Source organism: Herpailurus yagouaroundi, unplaced genomic scaffold (genome assembly GCF_014898765.1).
Source record: "Herpailurus yagouaroundi ecotype Mexico unplaced genomic scaffold, PumYag 181, whole genome shotgun sequence".
NCBI classification, from domain to species: Eukaryota; Metazoa; Chordata; class Mammalia; order Carnivora; family Felidae; genus Herpailurus; species Herpailurus yagouaroundi.
Genome location: NW_024412412.1, coordinates 30,556,221 through 30,580,571, shown reverse-complemented (window position 1 = coordinate 30,580,571; position 24,351 = coordinate 30,556,221). Strand labels below are relative to the sequence as shown.

The 24,351-nt window shown below is 41.0% G+C and overlaps 1 long non-coding RNA gene across 1 annotated transcript in view; it reads left to right on the top strand.

Annotated features, from left to right (window-relative positions):
* Window positions 1–6,954: 6,954 nt before the first annotated feature.
* Window positions 6,955–24,351, top strand: part of LOC121039812 (uncharacterized) — a 114,727-nt gene continuing 97,330 nt past the window's right edge. Inside the window, exons 1-2 of the long non-coding RNA XR_005795008.1 lie at window positions 6,955–7,002; window positions 14,660–14,735. This is a non-coding gene — a long non-coding RNA (uncharacterized LOC121039812). The remainder of the gene's footprint in view (window positions 7,003–14,659; window positions 14,736–24,351) is intronic.

Genomic DNA, 24,351 nt, shown 5'->3' with positions numbered 1-24,351 from the left:
TTAGGTACCCACAGGCTTATAGAGAGCAATCAGAGTGTTGGGTAGAAAGCAACCTTCCAGAAGTAGAAACTCAGAAAGAGTAATGCTCTTCAGGTTGCACTGTTCTCGTATACTTTCCTACGATTATGAATCTGATCCGACGTGACCTCATGGGCAGAGAGATCCTTATCTGTTTGGATATTATGTCAAATCATTCCTTGAACAAACACTGACGTTTACATAGCATTCTCTTTGAGAAAATCCCAAGGAATGTGAGTTTGGAAGCCCCAAAACATGACATTGAGTATAGGAAATGTAACTTCTTGAGATTAGATAAAATGTTAGTGATTTTGCTGTGAGACTCACTCTCCAGAATAATCAAAGATGACTAGAAACTACTGGTGATTTATTCCCCACTGTTATGCTCTAAGTAGGCTTGGTAACTAATTTCAAGAAAAACAGAAGAAACATATCTGTTTCTGAAGCTGAAGGTCTTGTTCACTTCTGACTTGACCTGCTTTACCCAGACCCAGACAACACCAACACCAGTTACACTGAAAGGGATCCTAGTCTCCTGGGCAGGGCTTATTGCAGTGGCCTTGGGATCTGAGCCTGCCATTTTTGGCTCCTTTCAATCAAATTAATTGTACTCTGCAGGAATGGGAGTTAACAGTCAACAAATTATTTTCTGAGAAGTTGTGGGGACATTACATTGAGATGTTGCATGCCTTGCAGAGGTGCTGAGACTATGACAGCTTAAAGCTGTTGGAATAGGATCATATCAGGCTATTCCAGATGGGCCTGGCCTTCTTTCTCATGTAATTGGACCTCATCAAACATGTCAAGCAGCTACAGTTGGAGGGCTGATGTTCTCTCCTGGAAATGGGTGGTTCTAAAGGTGACTCCCCTCAGGAAGATCTCTCCCCTGAGAATTTTGTCCCCTTTAAATGCACATGGCTTTTCTATCCAAATGACAGGGAAATCACATAAAAGTCCATCCACCACGGGTATTGGTACAGTGATTCCTCATTCTTTCAAGCTTATCTCCCTTCACTCTACTGTTTGCCCATCCTCTTGCCCATAGCTCTTCTGGATTCTCCTCTCATTTTGACTTTAAATCTTGGTTTCTACTTTTCATGTGGCTGCTTGATTTTGGTACCTCTCTGCTTGTTGTTTCTGTTGTTGGAAATTGATTCCCTCAAGACTTCAAAACTTTTCTCATCTGTTCCATGTGCTGAAACTATGGATAAGAAGCTCCCTAATCTCTTCTCACTTGCCTGCAGGGAGGTTGGGTTGATTAGTGTTTTTATTTTTAGTCCCTTAGAATGCACAGGGCATATCCATGAATATGGCCCCGGGGAATCATATGTCATCTGGTGGCTCTAAAATTCCTCTGACTTTATCACTCCCATTCTCTGACTGTTTTGCTACCCCTTGCTCAGTGGCTTTCTGGTTCTCTCTGATTATTTTGGCTTTGTGTCTTGGCTCTACCATCTTCTTTCTTTAAAAAAAAAAAAAAAAACAAAAAACCCTGCAACCTAGGACTTTGTGCACTTAAAAAAAAATATATGTGCCAGCTCTGAGAGTGGTCATCTTTGAGATTATTCCACCTTGGCTGTGGGCCTCACTCAGCGCTAGCTTTTCCTAGCTTCACTGGTAACATGCATGCTGGGCCATGTTGAGAGTACAGCAGTGTTGATCCCTTTTCTGTAAGTTCAGCTTTCGAGTAATTGAAGGCAATGATCTCCCTGCCCATAGGCTAACCAATTGTAGTTCATGTGACCTAAGCATTTAGTCTCTTTACCAAAAGATTTATCAAAAGGTTGAGACCTCCTCTGCTGGATACACTGGCATGTGGTTCTCAGAACAAAACAAATCAGCATGATATTGAGGGTACCATCATACCCTTTGCTCCATGAACGAATGTATTCCTTGAACAGAGTCTAAGTTCGTACTTGAAATTCTGGCATCTCTCTCCCAACGCTAATATTAATGTTTAATACTTGGGTAGTGAAAATCCAGATCCTGTCTATGCTGTTCAGACATACCTTATCCTTCCTATAACTGGACACTTCTCACCCTTTGAAATTCTTCTAAAGTCTTCATTCTGAAATAAATAAGTAAGTAAGTAAGTAAGTAAGTAAATAAATAAGCAACCTACTACCAGGTACAATACAATGCTTTTCAGACTATGCTCCAGTTGAACCTGGAATTGTCCAGACTATGCTTCTAAAATTAATTCATGTGCTTGCTTATCAATTCACAGAAAAGATTAATTGATAGACTTTTCTCAACATGTAACATATTTTTTTAACACATTTGCATCTTATGCTACCTGTCTAATAGTGCTCCACAGTGCAAGTAAAATTGTTAAATTAGCTTTTTAAAAAAAAAAAATTTCTAGCTACTTTCCCCTTATAACGATGTCAAGAAGCTGTCATTTTAATGTATTAGGCATCCCTCCCCTTTCCGTGTAGTTCACACATCTGATCAAAATGGTACCATTTGTTATTAATTAAACTGTTGAAAAGACCTCCCCAATGCAAACAAAATGCATTAACTTGTACTCTTTTGGTAAGGTCATTCAGTGAGTGGGAGTTTGCCCTCAGACTCTCTCTAGACATTTCTATTTCTTCTACAAGGATATCATGAGACCTTGTGCAAGGCTTTCTTGCAATTCAGATTCATCTGAAGCATTTATTTCACCAACTAATCAAGTCTGTGTGTGTGTGTGTGTGTGTGTGTGTGAGAGAGAGAGAGAGAGAGAGAGAGAGAGAGAGAGAGAGAGAAATCAGTTGGGCATGATTTGTTCTTGATGGGTCCCGTGGGATCTTCTAGTATTCTCCACATCCCCTTGTATGTGCTCACAACTCAACCTGTTAATATTCTACCCCAGAAATTTGCCTCGATTTCATGTCAAGCTCACTAGTCCATAAATGACAAGCTCCATCATCTGCATCTGTTTTTAGATAAGCAGGAACATATTTATCCAGCCTCCATAATTCCACAAAGTACTACAAATTCTTAAGGAACACACACCACAATACGTGTTTTTTACACTCAGGGAACCAGACCACTTCAAAGATGCCAGGTGCTGCTTTATTATACCTTACCCATCTATCAATATTTATCCTACCCTTTCCAGAATAAAAATCAAGCTTGCTGATGACGTAGTCTAATGTAAAATCCACATTGAGCTCCTTTCTATCTTACCATCATCTGTTAATACTACATCAGTAGACCAGGCAGCTGATAAATAAAATTTCTTGTTAATCTATTTACTTTTAATATAACAAAAAACGTTTGTTTGCTCTCTTAGCATGCTCGACATTTTTCAGCTCTTTGAAGGTTTTCAGTATTTTAACATCATTTTTAACTTTTTTTTTTTTCAACGTTTATTTATTTTTGGGACAGAGAGAGACAGAGCATGAACAGGCGAGGGGCAGAGAGAGAGGGAGACACAGAATCGGAAACAGGCTCCAGGCTCTGAGCCATCAGCCCAGAGCCCGACGCGTGGCTCGAACTCACAGACCGCGAGATCGTGACCTGGCTGAAGTCGGACGCTTAACTGACTGCGCCACCCAGGCGCCCCAATTTTTAGAGATTCAAACCAATTCCTGCTCTCTTTTTCCTCTGTATGATATCTCCCACTGACCCTTCTCTTTTGCCCTTGCCTCCTGAAATGTGACTTTCTAGCGACTTCACTATTGAAGGACATTGGTCTCTTTAGCTGTGCCCTTTCTTTGATTCTTATTGGGATCACTTGTAATTTTATTACCAGAATACAACTTAAAAAAAAATCCGCCCTCTCTTATGAATCATCTTCATGCTTTCTATATCAGGTATGAATTATGGTGGAAGAAGTTGCTTAGAACTTTCTTCTTCATTCAGCTTATTTTCCCACATGCATGGGAAGGAGGTTGGTTAGGAAGCACATATTCTTCCACACACAAACATTTTATTTTATTATTATTTTATTATTGATTTTTTTAAATGTTTACTTATTTTTGAGAGAGAGACAGAGCATGAGCGGGGAAGGGCAGAGAGCGAGGGAGACACAGAATCCGAAGCAGGCTCCAGGCTCTGAGCTGTCAGCTCAGAGCCCGACACAGGACTTGAACTCACAAACTGCAAGATCACGACCTGAGCTGAAGTTGGATGCTTAACCGACTGAGCCACCCAGGTGCACCCCACACAAAAATTTTTTAAAAAATAGTAGACATGGGGCGGAAAAGGCCTCCCATAAATTGATTAATTGATTAAAAATAACTAAGTTTGGTTTTAAAGAAAGTCTTTTGAAAACATCAGATTTCAGTAGCCACCTGATCCCATGATGTTAGTTCCTGGCCTGTCCCAACCTGCTGTCATAGTAACAGCCTGCTCCCTCCTGACTACCTTGTCTCAAGAACATCGTGTTTCTTCTGATTCCCCCTCCGGTTCCTTATTAGGACTGCAGCCAATTCCTGAAGTACCTTTATGCAATTCTTGAAATTTCCTTTCTGAACTGGACCTACCTCTCAACACCTCTCACACTGACCCCAAGGATTTGCTTTGTTTACAAGTCAGACATGCATGTGACAGAACTGTTGGTGGCCCACAGTCCTGCTCCCTGCCCCATCACAGTCTTTATATATTGACATCAATCTAGATTTGTCTGTAGTTTACTATGATCAAAGATGGTGAATGTTCGTTCCTATATTAGCCTGCTTCAGGCTTTTTAATGAGTTCTCAGAATATGCATGCAGAAAGAGGGAACATTTTCTCTTCTCCGAAATCAATATAAAATCAATTTTGGAAAGAATTTTAAAAGAAATCCATGACTATATTCAGATTCTAAACATTAGACAGGATTTATAATTTCAAACTGAAAAACATTTTGAAATGTGAAGTGTATACTTGGCTACATGAAAAAGAATGTAGTAAAATAATACAAAATTCCTTATTCAATTGATAAAAGATTAAATATAAAGTTTGGGTGAAATTCTGGTCTTCTTGCTGAAAATGTCTATCAGCAAGATGGAGTGCCAAGTCTCATTTAAATGTCCCAGAAATTATACTTATATTTAAAATTTTCAAAACAACCCATTCTTTCCATTTTAGAGGGGAGGAAAGTGTAGTTGGGGCAGGTAATTGGAATGAAGTTTTTCAGCTAGGAACTTCCAGAACTAGAAAGTAGGTGACCAGCTATCCCAGTCTGCTGAGATTGCCCTGGATTTAGCACCAAAATCCTGGGTCCTGAGAAAGCCCTCCCTCGGTTCCATGCAGACCAGGGCAGTTGGGTCACCCTACTAGTGAGGCCAAATTTGTAAACTTCTGAAGCCTGGGTTTTTTTCCTTTAATTGCCCAGATTTTATTGGCTCTTTTGAGTTCTGCAACATTCACTTCAGTTGAATTTTAAAATATTGATAATCATCTGCTGGAAATAGAAACAGAGGCTTCAAGGTCTACCAGTGAATTTTAAGACCTCTTACTTTTGACATACCAGGACTTTTTCATAGCTCATTACTTTCTTCTTTGTCCAGCCTCTATACTGACACAGCTTGCTTTCTTGGTAAGAGCTTGCTTGAATTTAACTCACAAATACAGCAAAAGCATTGCATCCTGAAAAGAGGCAAAATTCATAGTGTTAATTCTCATTTCTAAATTTCTAAGTATCTTAGCAGCATTTCTTTGGTGAAATCAGGGTTTGATTAGAGGAATTTTTTTTTTGTTATAAAAGAAATAAATCATGAGAATGTAGTGTACTGCACGATGACTATAGTCAATGATACCGTATTGTGTATTTGAAAATTCCTAAGAGGTAGATATTTAAAGTTCTCATCACAAGAAAAAAAACTTTGTAACTATGTGTGGTGACAGAAGTTAACCGGAGGATTTAAAAAATTTCTCAGTGTGCGTTTTGACATTTCATTTCATTAACTCAACATGAAAGGCAGGAAGAAGCTTTTCCTAATTAGATTCATAAATCGTAAACCAGAATTAGTATCACTACAAAATTGTAATGAATTCCGAAGAAAATGCTGCATTTCCAAGTACAAGACAAGAATTTTCCATTTCAATGAGGGAAAAAAAAAGTTAAGTTAAGGGGGTGTGACGGTCACGTGCAGAAAGCAGCTTGGGGCTCCTGTTAAATCTTCCCAGCTCATTGTAGCCGGTAGTGAGCGCCTCCATCTTTGCTTGGCATGGGGACGTTCAGATTTAGTAACACCAGCTGTTATTTGATTCGGTGTCAGGCTCCGCATCACACGCTGGAGCCTCCTAGCTGGGTTTATCCCTCCAAAATGCCACCATGTCCTGTGTTTGCTGCTCAAACCCCACAGCATGCCACCGAGAATCAGGACCATCGCAGAGGGTAATTAAAAAGATGATTTCTTGGGCGCCCCGGTGGCTCGATCGGTTTAGCGTCCCACTTTGGCTCAGGTCATGATCTCAGGGTTTGTGGGTTCGAGCCCCGCGGTGGGCTCTGTGCCCATAGCTCGGAGCCTGGAGCCTGCTTCGGATTCTGTCTCTCTCTCTCTCAAAAATAAATCAACATAAAAAGCAAGATTATTTCTTGTGCAGAATAACTTCATAGCTCCGCCTCTCTCCCACTTGCGGTTGCTGGAGAGGGGAAACCCTTCCAGGAGGTTGCAGGAGTCGGGCATCTCTGGGAAGAACGTTTTAAAGATAACGTTTAAAGAATGTTTGAGGACGTTGAGCTCTCAGTACGTCCTTACCGGATGCTTGTGTTTGCTGGGAACTGGACTAGAGCGGTGAACAAACGCAGCGGTCCCCCCCTTGTGGAGGGTTTTAGCTTGGTTTTGCTTTGCAAGGTTTCAGTTCCCGGGATGGGTCAACCTCCCTCCAGAAGCAGATGCCCCTCCTTTTGACGCAGTAGCGTCATAACGTCAAGAGCCGCGGAAGGCTACGTCACAGTGGTTACGTCACAGTGCCTAGGTCACAGTGCCTACCGCGTTCACGTCGCTTCCTCTCATCGTGGGGGCATTTTACCATCTGACGACAAACACCACGGCAACAAGTAGGGTGAGTGCCGCATAGGACGTTATTTTGAGAGAGACCACATTCATATAACTTTTATTCTAGAGCATCACTGTAATTGTTCTATTTTGTTATTAGTTACTGTTAATACCTGACTGTGCCTAACTTATAAATTAAGCTTCACTGGGCACCTGGGTGGCTCAGTGGGTTGAGCGTCCGACTTCAGCTCGGGTCATGATCTCGCGGTCCGTGGGTTCGAGCCCCGTGTCGGGCCCTGTGCTGACAGCTCAGAGCCTGGAGCCTGCTTCCGATTCTGTGTCTCCCTCTCTCTGCCCCTCCCCCACTCGTGATCTCTCTCAAAAATAAATAAACATTTAAAAGAAAAAAAAAAGAAGGCGGTAGTGCTTTGGGAAACTATAGGCAACACAAGACAAGATCAGAAAAGAGGGCTGGCAGTGATAAGAGATTGGAAAAGGGGTTAAGTGGTTTTCTGGTGCCCGGACCAGCTCTAGCCAGCCTTGAGCAGACGCTGGGTGTGAGATCACAGGGAAGACTGCTGTCCTGGGCAGTCCTCTCTTTGGTGGGCACTGCACACAGCATGTTCCGTACATCTGTTAGCTGCCCAGGATTTGTTCCTTCCCCCACTGAACTGAGAAATGAGTTTTAGGGTCAGAATCCCCAGGCAAAAATTCATTAATCTCGTCCAGTGGCTGATTACAGTTTTTTCAGTCTTCATCCCCCTGAGCAAGAATACCTACGGTTTGTTCAGCTGTCACTCTCTATTCTTCTGCCCTAACATGCTCCCAGCATGGGTTTCTCGATCCTTTGTCTTAGTGCCTTGTCTGAAGTTACATTAACTGCATGGGCATTCTGCAAAGCCTGGAGCCAGGAGTTCGTCTCCCAGGAAGGTTCCTCTCACAGACTTCACATTAGGGAAGCCAAGATAAGGGCTTGGTGCATGAATGACAATGATACATTGCCTTTTCCCCTTACCTGAGAGGACAGAGCCACTGGGATAGAGATGGGGAGGGTGGTGATAAACTATTAAGCTTTTTGAGATATTTTGAAGTAAGAAACATGTGCAATGTGCATTAATTTGCATCCTACTGGTACTGAATGCTTGCTTATTTATTTATTTATTTATTTATTTATTTATTTATTTATTTTGAAAGAGAGAGGAAGGGAAGACAGAAGGAGGGAGAGAGAGAGAGAGACAGAGAGAGAGAGAGAAAGAGAGAGAGAATCCCAAGCAGACTCCGAGCTGTCATTGTAGAGCCCCACATAGGGCTCGATCTCACAAACTGTGAGCCGAGATCAAGAGTTGGATGCTTAACCAACTGAGCCACCCGGGCACCCCTGAATGCTTTTCACGTAGGCATTCTCTGTGTACATTTCAAGAAGGTGACAGAAACAGTTAAAAGTTGACCCCATTACCTTCTTGAACTATGACAGGAATGCAAATCCCACATTCACAAGTTTTGTCAACAGGGTTATGTTAATCCGTTCAGATGATCTAAGGACATCGATTTCCCATTACTCCTATAAAACAATGTCACATTAACTGGGCTCATCAGAAGGGAGGGAGTCTGACCATATTTCTATTTGGGTGTCTGAGTTACCAAGGGAGACAACACCACCATCAGAATGCAAAATGCTTCCAATCTTAAAACATTTAAAAATAAAGCAAGGACATATGGAAGCAACCGCAGGACTTGTGCTCAGACTCCGAATCGGTGCAGAGCATGGGGTGTCCGGAGTTAGGCGCCTCCTGCAGCGTCTGCCTGGCTACCCTCTGTTCTCCACTGCAGTGATTCGCACTGAAGGCAAGGAGAGGTGGGAGGACTCTCCTCTCCTCTCCTTTCCTCTCCTCTCCTCTCCTCTCCTAGTAGGATGGCAAAGGCTGAACATCTTATCATTTAGACATAGAATAGCTGTAATTAAACAATAAAAAAAAATAGTTGAATCCCACTATTCTAACCCAACAATTGCTTTTTCTTTCTTCAAGTTTAATCCATAGCTTTATTCATAAGAGACTCTTAAAAAATGAGAACAAACTGAGGGCTGTTGGGGAGTGGGAGGGAGGGGAGGATGGGTGATGGGCATTGAAGAGGGCATCTTTTGGGATGAGCACTGGGTGTTGTATGGAAACCAGTCTGACAATAAATTTCACATATTTAAAAAAAATCCATAGCTTTATTCCCGTATGGACAATTTTTTAATGTTGTTGCCATATTGCATATGCAGTTGCAGGGCCTGCTTTCAGGAGAGGAAAACTTCAGTGACATTTATTTCAGGGCCATTTTCCATGTTCTTCCAAAGGCTTTCTGTTTATCATGTTTAATGATTGAATAATACTCCATTGACTGGATGCTTCATAATTTATAGACCAATTCCCTTGTTGTTGGACATTTAGGAAGGCTATTGTTTTTGGCAGACTTATGCTGCTGCAGAATTCCCAGCTGCGTGGGCTGAGATGGAAAAGGAAAGATCATTCCAGGGCAAGCCAAGATTGGATGCTGGGGAGCGTGTGGACAGGATGCCAAAATTGAGTCCGTGGAGCAGAAGTAGAGGTGGGAATGGATCAGGATTAGAGTCCAGGCTAATATGAAAGAGCTTATTCCCCCACTCCTTCTTGTTTTACTTGTTTGTTCCCTTTTATCTCCATTCCCCGATCCTATTCCTTCTATTCTTCTATAAGTAACCATTCAAAAGTGTTTTCCAGAAGCAGCTATCCGGAGAGGAATTACTTGTAATTCCAGTGAGGATCACTGGGGCAGGATTTCTGCTGGGCTCCTGCCAGCATGTGGGGCAGGGGTTGGAAGATCCTGGGGAAAACCCTGGTCAGAGGTTCAGGGTGGAAAAGATTGCTTGATGCTCGAATTTACTTGTGCGTGGATAAAAGACACAGTCTTTAAAGTCAGTTTCTCATTAGCTAAGGTAAGTTCAGCTACAGTAATAGAAGACATCAAATGTTTAGTGACCAAAGGACAAGTGGTTTATTTCTTTGTCTCCCAACAGCACACGGCTGGTATTCAGGTCGGTGGGATGGCACTTCTTCATGCAGTCGTTCTGGTTCTGCTCTCCTCAACGTGTGCCTTCTAGAATCTCCCCGAGTATCTCCATACTTGCCCACAAGAAGGGCAAAGAGAATGAAGGAGCATGAATGGGAAGTCGTATGAGCCTGGGCTGCAAGTAGGGACATCACATCCATTCACATTCCATTGTAGAGACCAGAGCCATGCGGGTAATGTGATCTAGCTGTAAGGGTGCCTGGGAAGTGTGATCCCAAAGAAAAAGAGCAAATTTGGGGGCAATTAGTGATATCTGTACAACCAGTAAGTAGCACGTGTAACATTTTGGCCTGCCATCTGCCATTCTCCTTTGTCTTACTTCTTAATTCGTTCAGAAGTTTTGCAAACAAGGGCACTATTTGAGAACCCCTGAAAGTCTCCCCTAACAAAATTATTTTGGCAGGTCGCTGGTTTTCCTGATACGAGTATACTCTCTCAGTGATATCTGTGGAAGTGGAGGAGGGGGGTGGGGAAGGTGCAAGAGAAAGAGAGGTAGAAAATACTTCTGCGTGGTGGGGTATATGTAAAAGTCCTAAGGTCACACCCGCTGTGGGGCCACTTTCACTCTTCTTAACGGTACAACTTTATCATTATGGACACCTCCTAAGCAGACATTTCAAGTGCATGGGCCAGCATATATTCCTTAGCTGGTCATTTTAAACTTTCCTACAGCTTTATATGCCTCGCATTCATTTATTCAATCAACATTTAGTGGGTTCCTGAAACAGCTTCTATTCTAGTGCCACTAGTATCTATAAAACATCAAAAGATATCAAAGTTTTAGAGTAAGATGAACTTGAAATTCTTAGAATTAAAGATAAGCCACGAGTTATACCTTGCTTTTAGGATAGGAGAAGTGATTTAAAAAAATGATAAAATAAAATTTGATTAAAAAACCCCCCAAAGAGTTCTTGAGTCCTAAAAATAGGTTAGGCAATGGAATGGATAAAGAGTAAATACTTGCTTCTCAAAAACGATCTCACTAATGGTGAGCCAGAGAGATACAGTCAGGTGGGGCGTGCTCCATGAGTTCAAGAAGGTGTTTGCCAGTAGCAGTCTTTACGAGGCCAGGAAGGGAAAAATCTGTTTCCTGTATTTCCCCGATCTGTGCCAACCTGCTTCCTTGCCATAGCCCTGTTCTGAATTCTAAGCCCCTCATGCCTATCATGTGGCAGTAAGTAGACCCCCTGAGCTCAAAGTTGGCGGCTCCATTTGGACTGTGTCACCTCACATCCCACTAGCTTTTAGGAGTTCTGGGGTATGAACAGGAGTCCTCGCAAGAGCCACTTCTCATGGGGTACCTACTGTGTGCCAGCCACTGGGTGCCATATTATATGTGCCATATTATATTCAGTAGTTCCCATAGCCTCCCTGAGAGGGAGGCGCTACTATTTTTTCCACATTGCCTGCTAGTAAAACTCAGGCTTCAGTTATTGAGCTTCCCTGAGGTCACAAGGAGAATCAGGAGCAGCAGCCAGGGCCATTAATACCTGAGCTTGAGCATAAACCATTATACTATGCTGCCTTTCCTTCGAGCCACAAAGCATGCGTAAGCACCACATTGTCAAGTTATAACATGCACACTCTTAAGATTCTTTTTCTTTGAATAAAAATACTGTCTTCATTAAAAGAAAAAAATCCTCCTCTCCATGTCCCTAAAACTGAAACAAAATCATTTACACAAGTATCTTCTGAGGTAACTTGTTGCCCCAAATGTTTAAGATAAAAAGGTGTGCCATTTGGGGTGCCTGGGTGGCTCAGTTGGTTTAGCGTCCGACTTTAGCTCAGGTCATGATCTTGTGGGCCCTGTGTTGGGCTGTGTGCTGACAGCTCAGAGCCTGGAGCCTGCTTGGGATTCTGTGTCTCCCTCTCTCTCTTCCCCTCCCCCACTCACTTTCTGTCTCGCTGTCTCTAAAATAAATAAACATTAAAAAAAAAAAAAGGTGTGCGATTTAAGTAAGACACCTAAATTTTTAACACTAGAAAATGGGGCCACCTACCTCATAGAGGTCTTTTCCATTTTAAACAAGAGGATGTGTAAGGAAATTTCTGTAAACTAAACAATGAAACACAAATGATTATTGCAATTGTTATATCGACAAGTCTGGAAACATATGAATGTGTTAGGAAATATTTTATGATAAAAAACAAGTACTTTGATGAGGAAATGCTTCCAAAAACCTTATAGGTCCTCCCCAGTTTTTTCCCAGCCACTCAATCTATGCATTTATGCATTGGTAACCTTTTTGAGAGAGTTCCTCATCCACCCTCTCTCAACTGAGCCTCTGGGATTATGTACAATCCAACAGGAGAGTGAATTTCAGTAGACAACCAGTGATAAGATTTTGTGGTTTTGGTTCGAAGACTCTTCTAGAGGTATGGAATATTAACTCTCTGCAAATGAAAAGCTGTTAATTGGTTGGCAGGGTATTAGACTGGTCTTATTTTTCATCCAGGCTTAACTCCTCTAACTGCCCGTATTGTACTCTTAGACTAAAATAGATCACTGTATTAAAATAAATAACCTCCTCTTATTATCTAAAGTGTTTTAGGTCAGTAATTTTAAATGAAATACCTGTCATTTTAAAAGTTCAAGAACTCTTTAGGTCTCGGGAAGGATTTGTGGATCATAGTCTGAAAAGGTGAAACGGAAGCCATTCGTTAAATGTCATCATTAACCAAACAATCTTGATGAGTATTTAGATCTACTGAGGGAAATGTATGCAGGTTTCCCTCAGAAATAAAATAACTGAACATTGTTAGAAACAACCGTGAGGTTGAGAAATCACAGTTCTGTCTATCTCCAAATCCTTCCAGGGCTCCTGTACCTAAACACAAATAAGAAGTGACAGTTTTCTTCTTAAAGAGAACAAACTGCATTCTTTAGTCTGGCCTTGAAGTTACAGTTAACGGCAAAAGGAAGAGCCGAATCTGTAACTAGTGATGCATTTCCAGGGCTCTTAGTTTCCTGTCTTCCTTTGCAAATCAGTTTCCAAAAGGAGGTGTCTGCCTTGCTTCCCACTTTCTTTTGCTGGGTATTCGCGTGTGAGATGTTGTTGTGGTTTCAGTCATACCTCAGTCTCCAGCCAATTCAGCAGTGTTCCCATGGAGACTGTTGACTGAGCAGAGTGTGAACTGAATCAGCCACTCATGCCCAGAGCTCACTGTAGTCCTGTTGATGGTCTAATACCAAGCCCAGCAGCAACATGATTGGTGCCATCGTTAGTTTTCTAAGCCCCTTGGCCAGCAAGGCATTCTAGTCAACATTTTACTGACTGCCTGCAATACTGTAATGGCCCCTCACTGGGTTCCCTGATTCCATTCCTGCCCCCACTACGATCTATTTTCTACTCAGCGGCCAGAATGATCCTTCAAAACTCCAGCAATGTAAAATGGTGTGCAGTTGCTGTGGAAATGGCATGGCGGCTTCTCAACAAAATTTAAAAATAGAATTGCCATATGAAAATAACATATGGTCGTATTATTCCTAGGAGGCTTTTCTGAGCCACTGTATCTAAAACAGCACCCTCTGTTCTCTTACCCTAGGTTTGTTTTCCTTCACAGTACTTACTACTCCCTGGTAGTATTTTGTACGTGTCTGTTTGTCTATTTTTGTCTATCTCTCTAGCTAGAATGTTCGCTTAATGAGATCGAGGATGTTGTCTGTTCTGTTTATCACTGTATCTATAGTGCCTGGTCCCTATATTATTGAAAGAATGATGAATGAAAGAATAAATGAATGAGTGAATCAGTGCTACAGAGAGGGTACAGAAAAGGTATTGGAGGGTCCAAAGCAGGGGGCAGATGACTGTGTCTAGGCATCAGTAGGAGTGGCCAGGTGGGTATGGTCTCTTGTACAATGAGGTCAGCACGACCCCCCACCCCCCTGCACTTGATGGAGCTTCAGGCCATGCTGCATGCCTGGGGAGACTGAGGAGGAGGACTATTATCACCTTCTCTAGTTGCCTACATTGCCTGACATTCTTCAGTTACCACTTCCCCGTTTCCATTTCTCGTCTGGATCTCTGCCTCTCAACTCGGGTTTCAAAGAATTAACATCTGAGCCTGCCATCTACAAGTTTTTGACAAAGGCAGGCCCAGCGACTTAGAGGTGGTGCAGGTATCATCACCTCCAGCAGACGTGCCGGCCACTTTAATGAATTTGGTTCAGAAAAAGTATGTCCATCTCTTCTTCCTGCTTTAGCCTCCAGTGTTTGATAAAATGTTTGCCTCTTCTCCTGCTTGAACTCTTGAGGGCCAAGCATGTTCTTAATTTAAACCTTAACCTTAGCTTTGACTCTTCCCTTCACCCTCCCAGGCCTCAGTGACTCTTTATGTGCGGCTGGATTATTTTTTAATGCCTGTTTAATACTCCAGAGCTATTCGTATAGTAATAGTCACTATCACCTAGAGTAATCTGCCCGAATCCACACCAGAACAGCTGTGATGACCTGTCAACTTTCCCGGGGGTCACTGTAACTTTGTTTTGGTTATGACATGGGATTGGAGCCTGGGAGTCCTCACCGGGATCCAGGCTGATATCCAGCCCAGATACATTTGCACTTGGAAAGCTGATCACACACATATGGCTGAGTGGTGGTTTTTTGTTTTTTGTTTTTTTTTTCCCTCAGATGTTTTCGTTTCATCCGTTAAAGCTGAAATCGAGTCTGGGATGCATTTTTGAGGCTCTTACCAAGATGTCATAAGGTGAGTTATCAGACGTATCGATTAGAAATCCATAAAAGTCTGTTTCTAAACTTGAAGGTTGTCAGGGCCCATTTTGGTTCGAACTGGTATGGCTTCCTGGAGGAAAAGATATTTCAGGCGAGAGCAGAGGAGAAGTAGGTCTCTTCTGAGCAGAGGGTGGGGGAGGAGGGAGGGCAGTGGAGTGGAGACCGGGTGCCCTTGGGAAGCTGCGGGCAGCTCAGCAGCCCTTCCCCTGGGTAGGTTTTGTGGGCAAGAGCTGAGAGGGGAGCACAGAGAGCAGGCCATGGCGGGCTTGGGGGCTCCTGTGAAGGGTTCAGAATTGTTCTCTGAAGGAGGTGGGGAACGGCAGAAGTATTTAAAGCTAAAGAGAAGACAACTGTTTTTATCAAAAAGAATCTTTGTTGGGGCGCTTAGCTGGCTCAGTCTGAGGAGCCTGTGACTGACTCCTGATCTCGGGGCTGTGAGTTCGAGCCCCACGTTGGGTGCAGAGATTACTTCAAAATAAAATTAAAAAAAAAAAAATCTTCCTTTTGCTGCTGAATGAACTTCCTTTTGCTGAATGAGATTTGAAGGCGGGCAAGAAGCAAAAGATGAACGTAGTTTGAATAAAAATACGGAAATTACGTTGAGGAAAGTGGAGATATGTTTTTTTTTAATTTTTTTTTTCAACGTTTATTTATTTTTGGGACAGAGAGAGACAGAGCATGAACGGGGGAAGGGCAGAGAGAGAGGGAGACACAGAATCGGAAACAGGCTCCAGGCTCCGAGCCGTCAGCCCAGAGCCCGACACGGGGCTCGAACTCCCGGACCGCGAGATCGTGACCTGGCTGAAGTCAGCCGCTTAACCGACTGCACCACCCAGGCGCCCCTGGAGATATGTTTTTAATAGACTTTATCTTATTTATTAATCATTATCTTTTAAATAGATTTTATTTTTGAAAACAGTTTTAGGTTTACAAAAAGATGGTCCAGAGTTCCATACACCAGCTCTCCCTGCCCCCCACCCCCCCTTCATGTGTATACAGTTTCCCTTTTTATTAACATCTTACCCTTAGTGTGGTACATACATTTGTTACAATGGATAAGCTTATTGATAAATGACTATTACCTAAATTCTGTTGTTTGCATTAGGGTTTTTTCTTCGTGTCGTACGGTTCTATGGGTTTTGACAGATGCATAATATCATGCATTTACCAGCGAAGTATTATACAGAATAGCTTCACTGCCCTAAATATCCCCTGTGCTCCACCTACTCATCCCTCTTCCCCCTAAAACTGTGGAAGCCAATGATCTGTATATTGTCTTACAGTCTGCCTTTCCAGAATGTAATACAGTTGGACTCACACAGCACATACAACTTTTTCAGCTGGCTTCTTTCACATAGCAGCGTGCACTTAAGTTTCCCCCGTGTCTTTTTATAGCTTGATAGTGCCTTTTTTATTTTTTAAATCACTGAACATTGCATTGTATGGATGTACCACAGTTTATGTATTCACATACTGAAGGACATCTTGGTTACTTCTAATTTTTGCAATTATGAATAGAGTGGCTATAAATATACATGTGTGGGTATTTGTGTGACATAAGTTCTCAGTTCTTTTGAGTAAATACAAGTAGTGTGATTGCCGGGTTGTATCGTATGTTTAATTTTGTAAGAGACTAGCAAACTGTCATCCAAAGTGGCTATACCATTTTGCATTTCCACCAGCAATGAATAAGAGTCCTTGTTCCTCCAAATCTTTGCCAGCATTTGGTGCTCTCAGTGTCTTGGAGTTTAGCCATTATAATAGGTGCGTGGTAGTATTTCATTGTGTCAGTTTGAAATTTCCTAATGATATATGATATTGAAAATCTTTTCATATGCTTATTTAACATCTGTGGCTCTTCTTGGTGAGATATCTGTTCATATACTTTGCCCATGTTAAAATGAGGTTGTTTTTTTTTACTGTCATTTTAAAAATTCTTTCTATTGTGGGTTCTACTACTTCACTAGATGTGTGTTTTACAAAGGTTCTTTCCCAGACTGTAGATTGTGTCTTCATTCTCCCGATAGTGTCTTTTGCAGAGCAGGTTTTTTTTTTTTTTTTATTTTAATGAAGTCCAGCTTGTCATTTTTTTCTTTAATGGGTTATGCTTTTGGTGCTGTATGTAAAAGGTCATCATCAGACCCAAAGTCAACGAGATTTTCTCCTACATTCTAGGCGTTTCACAGTTTTGTGTTTTACATTTAGGTCACGTACCCACTTCCAGTTAATTTTTTATGAAAGATATAAGGGCTTGTCTATATTAATTTTCTTGTGTATGGATGTCCAGTCGTTTCGGCACTATTGGTTAAAAAGGCAATTCTTTTTTTTTTTTTTAATTTTTTTTAACGTTTTTATTTATTTTTGAGACAGAGAGAGACAGAGCATGAACAGGGGAGGGTCAGCAAGAGGGAGACACAGAATCTGAAACAGGCTCCAGGCTCTGAGCTGTCAGCACAGAGCCCGACGCGGGGCTTGAACTCACAGACCGCGAGATCATGACCTGAGCCGAAGTCGGCCGCTTAACCGACTGAGCCACCCAGGCGCCCCTAAAAAAGGCAATTCTTTTTGTATTGAATTGCATTTGCTCCTTGTTGACTATATTGTGCAGGCGTATTTCTGGACTCTCTCTTCCGTTTCACTGATACTTTTGTCTGTTCTTTCACCAACGTCATACTGTCTTGACTACTGTAGTTTTGCGATAAGTTGGGTAATGTCAGTCCTCTGACTTTGTTCTTTTCCTTCAATACGGTGTTGGCTAATCTGGGTCTTTTGACTTTCTATACAAACTTCAGTCAGTTTGTCAATATCCACAAAATAACTTTCTGGGATTTTCACTGATATTGCATCGAATCTACAGACCAACTTGGGAAGAACTGGTATCTCAAGAATATTTAGTTTTCCTATCCACAAACATGAACTATCTCTTCATTTCTTTATTTTTTTCTTCCAAATTTTTATCTAAATTCAAATTAGTTAACATACAGTGTAATATTGGTTTCAGGAGTAGAATTTAGTGATTCTTCACTTACATATAATATATCCTAACAAGTGCCCTCCTTAATGCCCATCACCCACGTCACCTCCATCAACCGTCAATTTGTTCTCTGTCTTTAAGAGTCTCTTGTAATTTGGGGCACCTGGGTGGTTCAGTTGGTTAAATATCTGAGTCTTCATTTCGTCTCGGGTCATAATCTTACAGTTCCTGGGTTCAAGCCCTACATCGAGCTCTGCACTGACAGTGTGGAGATGCTTTGGATTCTCTCTCTCTCTTCCTCTCTCTCTGCCCCTCCCCCACTCACATTCTTTCAAAGTAAAAAAATAAACTTAAAAAACGAGTCTTTTGTGGTTTGCCTCCCTCTCTGTTTTTATCTTATTTTATTTTGCCTCCCTTCCGCTATGTTCTTCTGTTTTCTTTCTTTCCTTTTTTTTTTTTTTAAAGATATGCTATCTTTTTAAAAAGTGTTTATTTTTGAGAGAGAGAACGAGCACAAGCATGGGAAGGGGTAGAGAGAGAGGGAGACAGAGGATCCAAAGCAGGCTCCAGGCTGACAGCACAGAGCCCAATGCAGAGGTCAAACTCACAAACCATGACATCATAACCTGAGCCAAAGTCAAATGCTTAGCAGACTGAACCACCCATCTGTGTTTTTTTTCTTACATTCCACACGTAAGTGAAATCATACGGTATTCATCTTTCTCAACTGACTCATTTTGCTTAGCAGAATACATTCTACTTCCATCCACGTCGCAAATGGCAAGATGTCATTCTTTCTGATGACGGAATAATATTCCATTGTATTTATATATGACATCTTCTGTATCCATTCATCAGTGATGGACATTTGGGCTCTTTCCATACTTTGGCTATTGTTGATAGTGCTGCTATAAACATGGGGCGTGCATGTGCCTCTTCGAATCAGTATTTTTTATCCTTTGGGTAAATATCTAATAGTGCAATTGCTGTATTGTAGGGTAGTTCTACTTTAAAAGTTTTGATGAAACTCCATACTGTTTTCCAGAGTGGCTGCACCAGCTTGCATTCCCACCAACAGCGTGAGAGGAGTAGTTCTATTTTCTCCTTATCCTTGCCAACACTTGTTGTTCCCTGAATTGTTAATTTTTAGCCATTCTGACAGGTGTGAGCTGGTATCTCATTGTGGTTTTGGTTTGTATTTCCTTGATGATGCGTGATGTTGAGCATTTTTTCATGTGTCTGTTAGTCATTTGTGTGTCTTCTTTGGAGAAGTGTCTTTCGTGTCTTCTGCCCATTTCTTAACTGGATTATTAATTTTCTGTGTGTTGAGTTTGATAAGTTCTTTATCAAATTTGGATACTAGCCCTTTAATATGTCATTTGCAGGTATCTTCCCCAATTCCATCAGTTACCTTTTAGTTTTGTTGATTGTTTCCTTTGCTGTGCAGAAGCTTTTATCTTGATGAAGTCCCAATAGTTCATTTTTGCTTTTGTTTCTTTTGCCTCTGGAGACATGTCTAGTAAGCAGTTGCTACAGCTGAGGTCAAAGAGGTTGCTGCTTATTTTTCTCCTCTAGGATTTTGATAGTTTCCTGTTTCACATTTAGGTTTTTCATCCATTTTGAATTTATTTTTGTGTGTGGTGTACGAAAGTAGTCTAGTTTCATTCTTCTACATGTCACTGTCCAGTTTTCCCAACACCATTTGTTAAAGTGACTGTCTTTTATCCATTGGATATTCTTTCCTGCTTTGTTGAAGATTAATTGACCATTTAGTTGGAGGTCTATTTCTGGGTTCTCTATTCTGTTCCATTGATCTGTGTGTCTGTTTTTGTGCCAGTACCATACTGTCTTAGTGATTACATCTTTGTAATACAGTTTGAAGTCTGGAACTGTGATTTCTTCAAATTTGGTTTTCTTTTTCAACATTACTTTGGCTATTTGGGGTCTTTCCTGGCTCTATATAAATTTTAGAATTGTTTGTTCTGCTCTGTGAAGAACATGGGTGTTATTTTGATAGGGATTTGAGTGTGTAGATTGCTTCTGGTAGTACAGACATTTTAACAGTGTTCTTCTAATCCATGAACATGGAATATTTTTCTATTTCTTTGTGTCTTCTTCAATTTCTTTCATAAGTGTTTCAGAGTACAGATCTTTTCTTTTCTTTTCTTTTTTTTTTTTTGAGAGTGAGAGAGAGAAAGCATGAATGCACAGCACAGGGGAGGGGCAGAGGAAGAGGGAAAGAGAGGATCTCAAGCAGGCTCTGTGCTCAACCTGATGCAGGACTCGATCCCATGACCCTGCGGTCATGACCTGAGTTGAAATCAAGAATCGGATACCTAACCACTGAGCCACCAGGCACCCCCAGAGTACAGATCTTTCACCTCTTTGGTTAGGTTTATTCCTAGGTATCTTATGGGTTTTGATGCAATTGTAAATGGGATTGATTCCTTGATTTCTTTCTGTTGCTTCACTGTTAGTGTGTAGAAATGCAACAGATTTTTGTACATTGATTTTATATCCTGTGATGTTGCTGAATTAATGTATCAGTTCTAGCAATTTTTTGGTGGAGTCTTTTGGGTTTTCTACATAGAGTATCATGTCTTCTCAGAGTGAAATTTTGACTTCTTCTTTGCCTATTTGGAGGCCTTTTATTTAGTTTTGTTGTCAGATTGCTGAGGCAAAGACTTCCAGTACTATGCTAAATGGCAATGGTGAGAAGTAGAATCCTTATCTTGTTCCTGACTTTAGGGGAAAAGTTCTGTTTTTCCCCATTGAGGATAACATTAGCTGTGGGTCTTTCGTATATTGCCTTTATGATGTTGGGGTATGTTCCATCTATCCCTACCTTATTGAGGGTTTTTATCAAGAATGGATGCTGTATTTTGTCAAATGCTTTTTTTCTGCATCTATTGACAGGATCATATGGTTCTTATCCTTTCTTTTATTAATGTGGTATACCACATTGATTGATTTAAAGGTATTGAACCACCCCTGCAGTCCAAGAATAAATCCCACTTGATCGTGGTGAATAATTCTTTGAATGTACTGTTGGATTTGATTGCTAGTATCTTGTTGAGAATTTCTGCATCCATATTCATCAGGGATATTGGTCTATAGTTCTCCTTTTTAGTGGGGTCTTTGTCTGGTTTTGGAATCAAGGTAATGCTGGCCTCATACAATAAATTTGGAAGTTATCCTTCCATTTTTATTTTTTGGGACAGTTTCAGAAAAATAGGTATTAACTCTTCTTTAAATGTTTGGTAGAATTCTCCTGGGAAGCTGTCTGGCCCTAAACTCTTGTTTGTTTGGAGATTTTGATTACTGATTCAATTTCTTTGCTGGTTATGGGCCTGTTCGAATTTTCTATTTCTTCCCATTTCAGTTTTGGTAGTTTGTATGTTTCTAGGAATTTATCCATTTCTTCCAGATTGCTCAATTTGTTAGCATATAATTGCTTATAATATTCTCTTGTAATTGTTAGCATTTCTACAGTGTTGGTTTTGATCTCTCCTCTTTCATTTGTAATTTTGTTTATTTGGGTCCTTTCTCTTTTCTTTTTGATAAATCTGGCTAGGGGTTTATCAGTTTCATTAATTCTTTCAAAGAACCAGCTCCAAGTTTCATTGATCTGTTTACTGTTTTTGTTCCCCCCTATATTGTTTATTTCTGCTCTAATCTTTATTGTTTCCCTTCTTATGCTAGCTTTAGGCTTTATTTGCTGACCTTTTTCCAGCCCCTTTAGGTATAAAGTTAAGTTGTGTATTTGAGACTTTTCTTGCTTTTTGATGAAGGCTTGTATTGCTATATACATCCCTCTTATGACTGCTTTTGCTGTATCCCAAAGGTTTTGGACTGTCGTGTTTGCATTTTCATATCCTTCCATGTTTTTTTTTTTTTTTATTTCTTCTTTAATTTCCTGGTTAACCCATTCATTCTTGAGTAGGGTGTTCTTTAACCTCCATGTATTTGTGGTCTTTTCAAATTTTTTCTTGTGATTGACTTCAAGTTTCATAGTATTGTGGTCTGAAAATATACATGGTATGATCTCAGTCTTTTTATATTGGTTGAGACCTGATTTGTGACCCAGTATGTGATCTATTCCAGAAAATGTTCCATGTGCGCTCAAAAAGAATGTGTTTTCTGCTGCTTTGGGAAAAAAATGCACTGAATATATCTGTTAATTCCAGCTGGTACAGTGTGTCTTTCAAAGCCATTGTTTCCTTATTGATCTCCTGCTTAGATGATCTGTCCATCGGTGTAAGTAGGGTGTTAAAGTCTTCTATTATCATTGTATTGTTGTCAATAAGTTATGTTTTTTTATTAATTGTTTTATATATTTGGGTGTCCTCATATTGGGGGCATAAATATTTATAATTGTTATATCTTGTTAGATAGTCCTCTTTATTAGGGTATAGTGCCCTTCTTTATCTCTTATTACAGTATTTGGTTTAAAATCTAGTTTCTCTGATATAAGTATGGCTGCTCCAGCTTTCTTTTGATGTCCATTTGCATGATAAGTGGTCCCCCACACCTTTACTCAGGGATGTGGGGCTCAAGGGTGCGGGGTTTGGCGAAAGCAGCTCCAGCCTCCACTGGGGGTGCTGTGTTGTGCACTGAAGTCTGACCCTGCTGGTGGGTGGGGGAAGATGGCATCACCCCACTCTCTTGTCTCCAGAGAGGGGAGCTCACATGTGCTGCTGTTCAGGAAGCCCTCACAGAAAAGCAAACAATCTCCCTTCTCGTGTCCCAGGCTTCTGTCAGATCCTTGCTCTCCCCCTGTCTGTGCTCAGGCTATTACCATGCCTGGTACCACAGTTCTCCTGTGTTTTATCTCTGGTGCTTGGCTGGGATTCAAAACTCTAAATCCTAAAGGACCCGGCATGGCTTGGACCCACTTCCCTCCTCCAGAGGAGAGCCTTGCCTCATTGTGTCTGGTGCTATTTTGTCCCAGAAAAGCAGTCGCATGGCTGTGCAGGTGCTTGGAGTTTATGGTGAAGCACAGGGAAAAGCAGTGAGCAGGTTAGATGCCCTCTGTACGTGCTTCTGTCCTTTGCTGATGAATGGCTGCTCAGTGGCTCACACGGACTCTTTTGTACTTGAAGAGGCAATAGAGCCTCTTACAAACGTGCTCCAGGAAGGGGAACATTCTTTCCCAGGGTGACCCAGGGGATCCCTTCACGATGCTGTGAAGGCTTCCAGGCCTCCACTCTTCTTCCTGGGATTGCCACTGTCAACCCTGATGGACTCCGGCCAACGGCACGGACTTCTCAAACCTCAGAATCTGAGTTCCACTGCTTATAAAAACTTGTGATAGTCACTTCCTCTCAATTCCCCAGTCACTGGTTTTGGGGAAGAGTTTTTCTTGTGTGAACCCAGCACATGGCTCTGTCTCCCCTCTCCTTTTCTCTCTCTCCTTTGTCCACAAAAAGGGCTCCCTCCTCTCCGTGGCACCGCAGCTTTTCTTTCCCCTACTTCATGTCTTTGCACCCCATACTTGCCACGTTCTTTTCTTTTAATCGTGCAGATTTTTCTCTTAATCCTCAGCTCGATTTCCTAGGTGTTCAAAATGATTTGATGTTAATGTAGTTGTGTTTAAGGGGCAAGGTAAGTCTAGGGTTCTCCTACTACTCCACCATCTTCTCTCTTCATTTCTTTAGATCTTTGTATCCTTCATCAGAGTTTTATAGTTTTTCTCATATAGATCTTATATATATTTTGTTAAATTTATGCCGAAGTATTTTATATTTGGGAGTGCTGATGTAAATGGTGTTGTGTTTTTAATTTCAAATTCTAATTATTCATTACTGACATCTAGGAAAGCAATTGACTTCTGTATATGAACCATCAAGTAGACGTTAGCTGTGGGGTTTTTGTCAAAAAAATTTTTTTTAAATTAAGTTGAGGAAATACTCTTTTCATAGTTTGCAGAAAGTTTTGTCATGAATGAGTATTGGGTTTTGCCAAATACTTTTTCAGTATCTATTGATACCATCATGTGATATGGTTTTTCTTTTTTAACCTGGTAATGGGATGATGGATCACATTAATTGTTTTTCAAATGCTAAACCAGACTTGCATATCTAGGATAAATCCCACTTGGTCATGGTGTATACTCTTTTTATGCAATGTTGTTTTCGATTTGCTAATATTTTCTTGAGGAGTTTTGCATCTATGTTCATGAGAGATGTTGGTCTATAATTTTCCTTGTTTGTATTGTCTTTGTCTACTTTTGGTATTGGAGTAATTTTATTCCCTCTGCTTCTATTCTCTGGAACAGATTGAAGACAGCCTATTATTTTCTTCTTTAAATTCTTCTTTGGTAGAATTCAACAGTGAAACCATCTGGGCCTGGTGTTTTCTGTTTTGGGAGGTTATTAATTATTGATTCAGTTTCTCTAATGGAGGCCTATTGAGTTTATTTCTCCTTGTGTGAGTTTTGGCAGACTGTACCTTTCAAAGACTTGGTGCATTTCATCTAGGTTATCAAATTTATGGGAATACAGCTGTATGTAATATTCTTTAATTTTTTTTTAATTTTTTTAACTTTTATTTATTTTTGAGAGACAGAGAGAGATAAAGCATGAATGGGGGAGAAGCAGAGAGAGAGGGAAACACA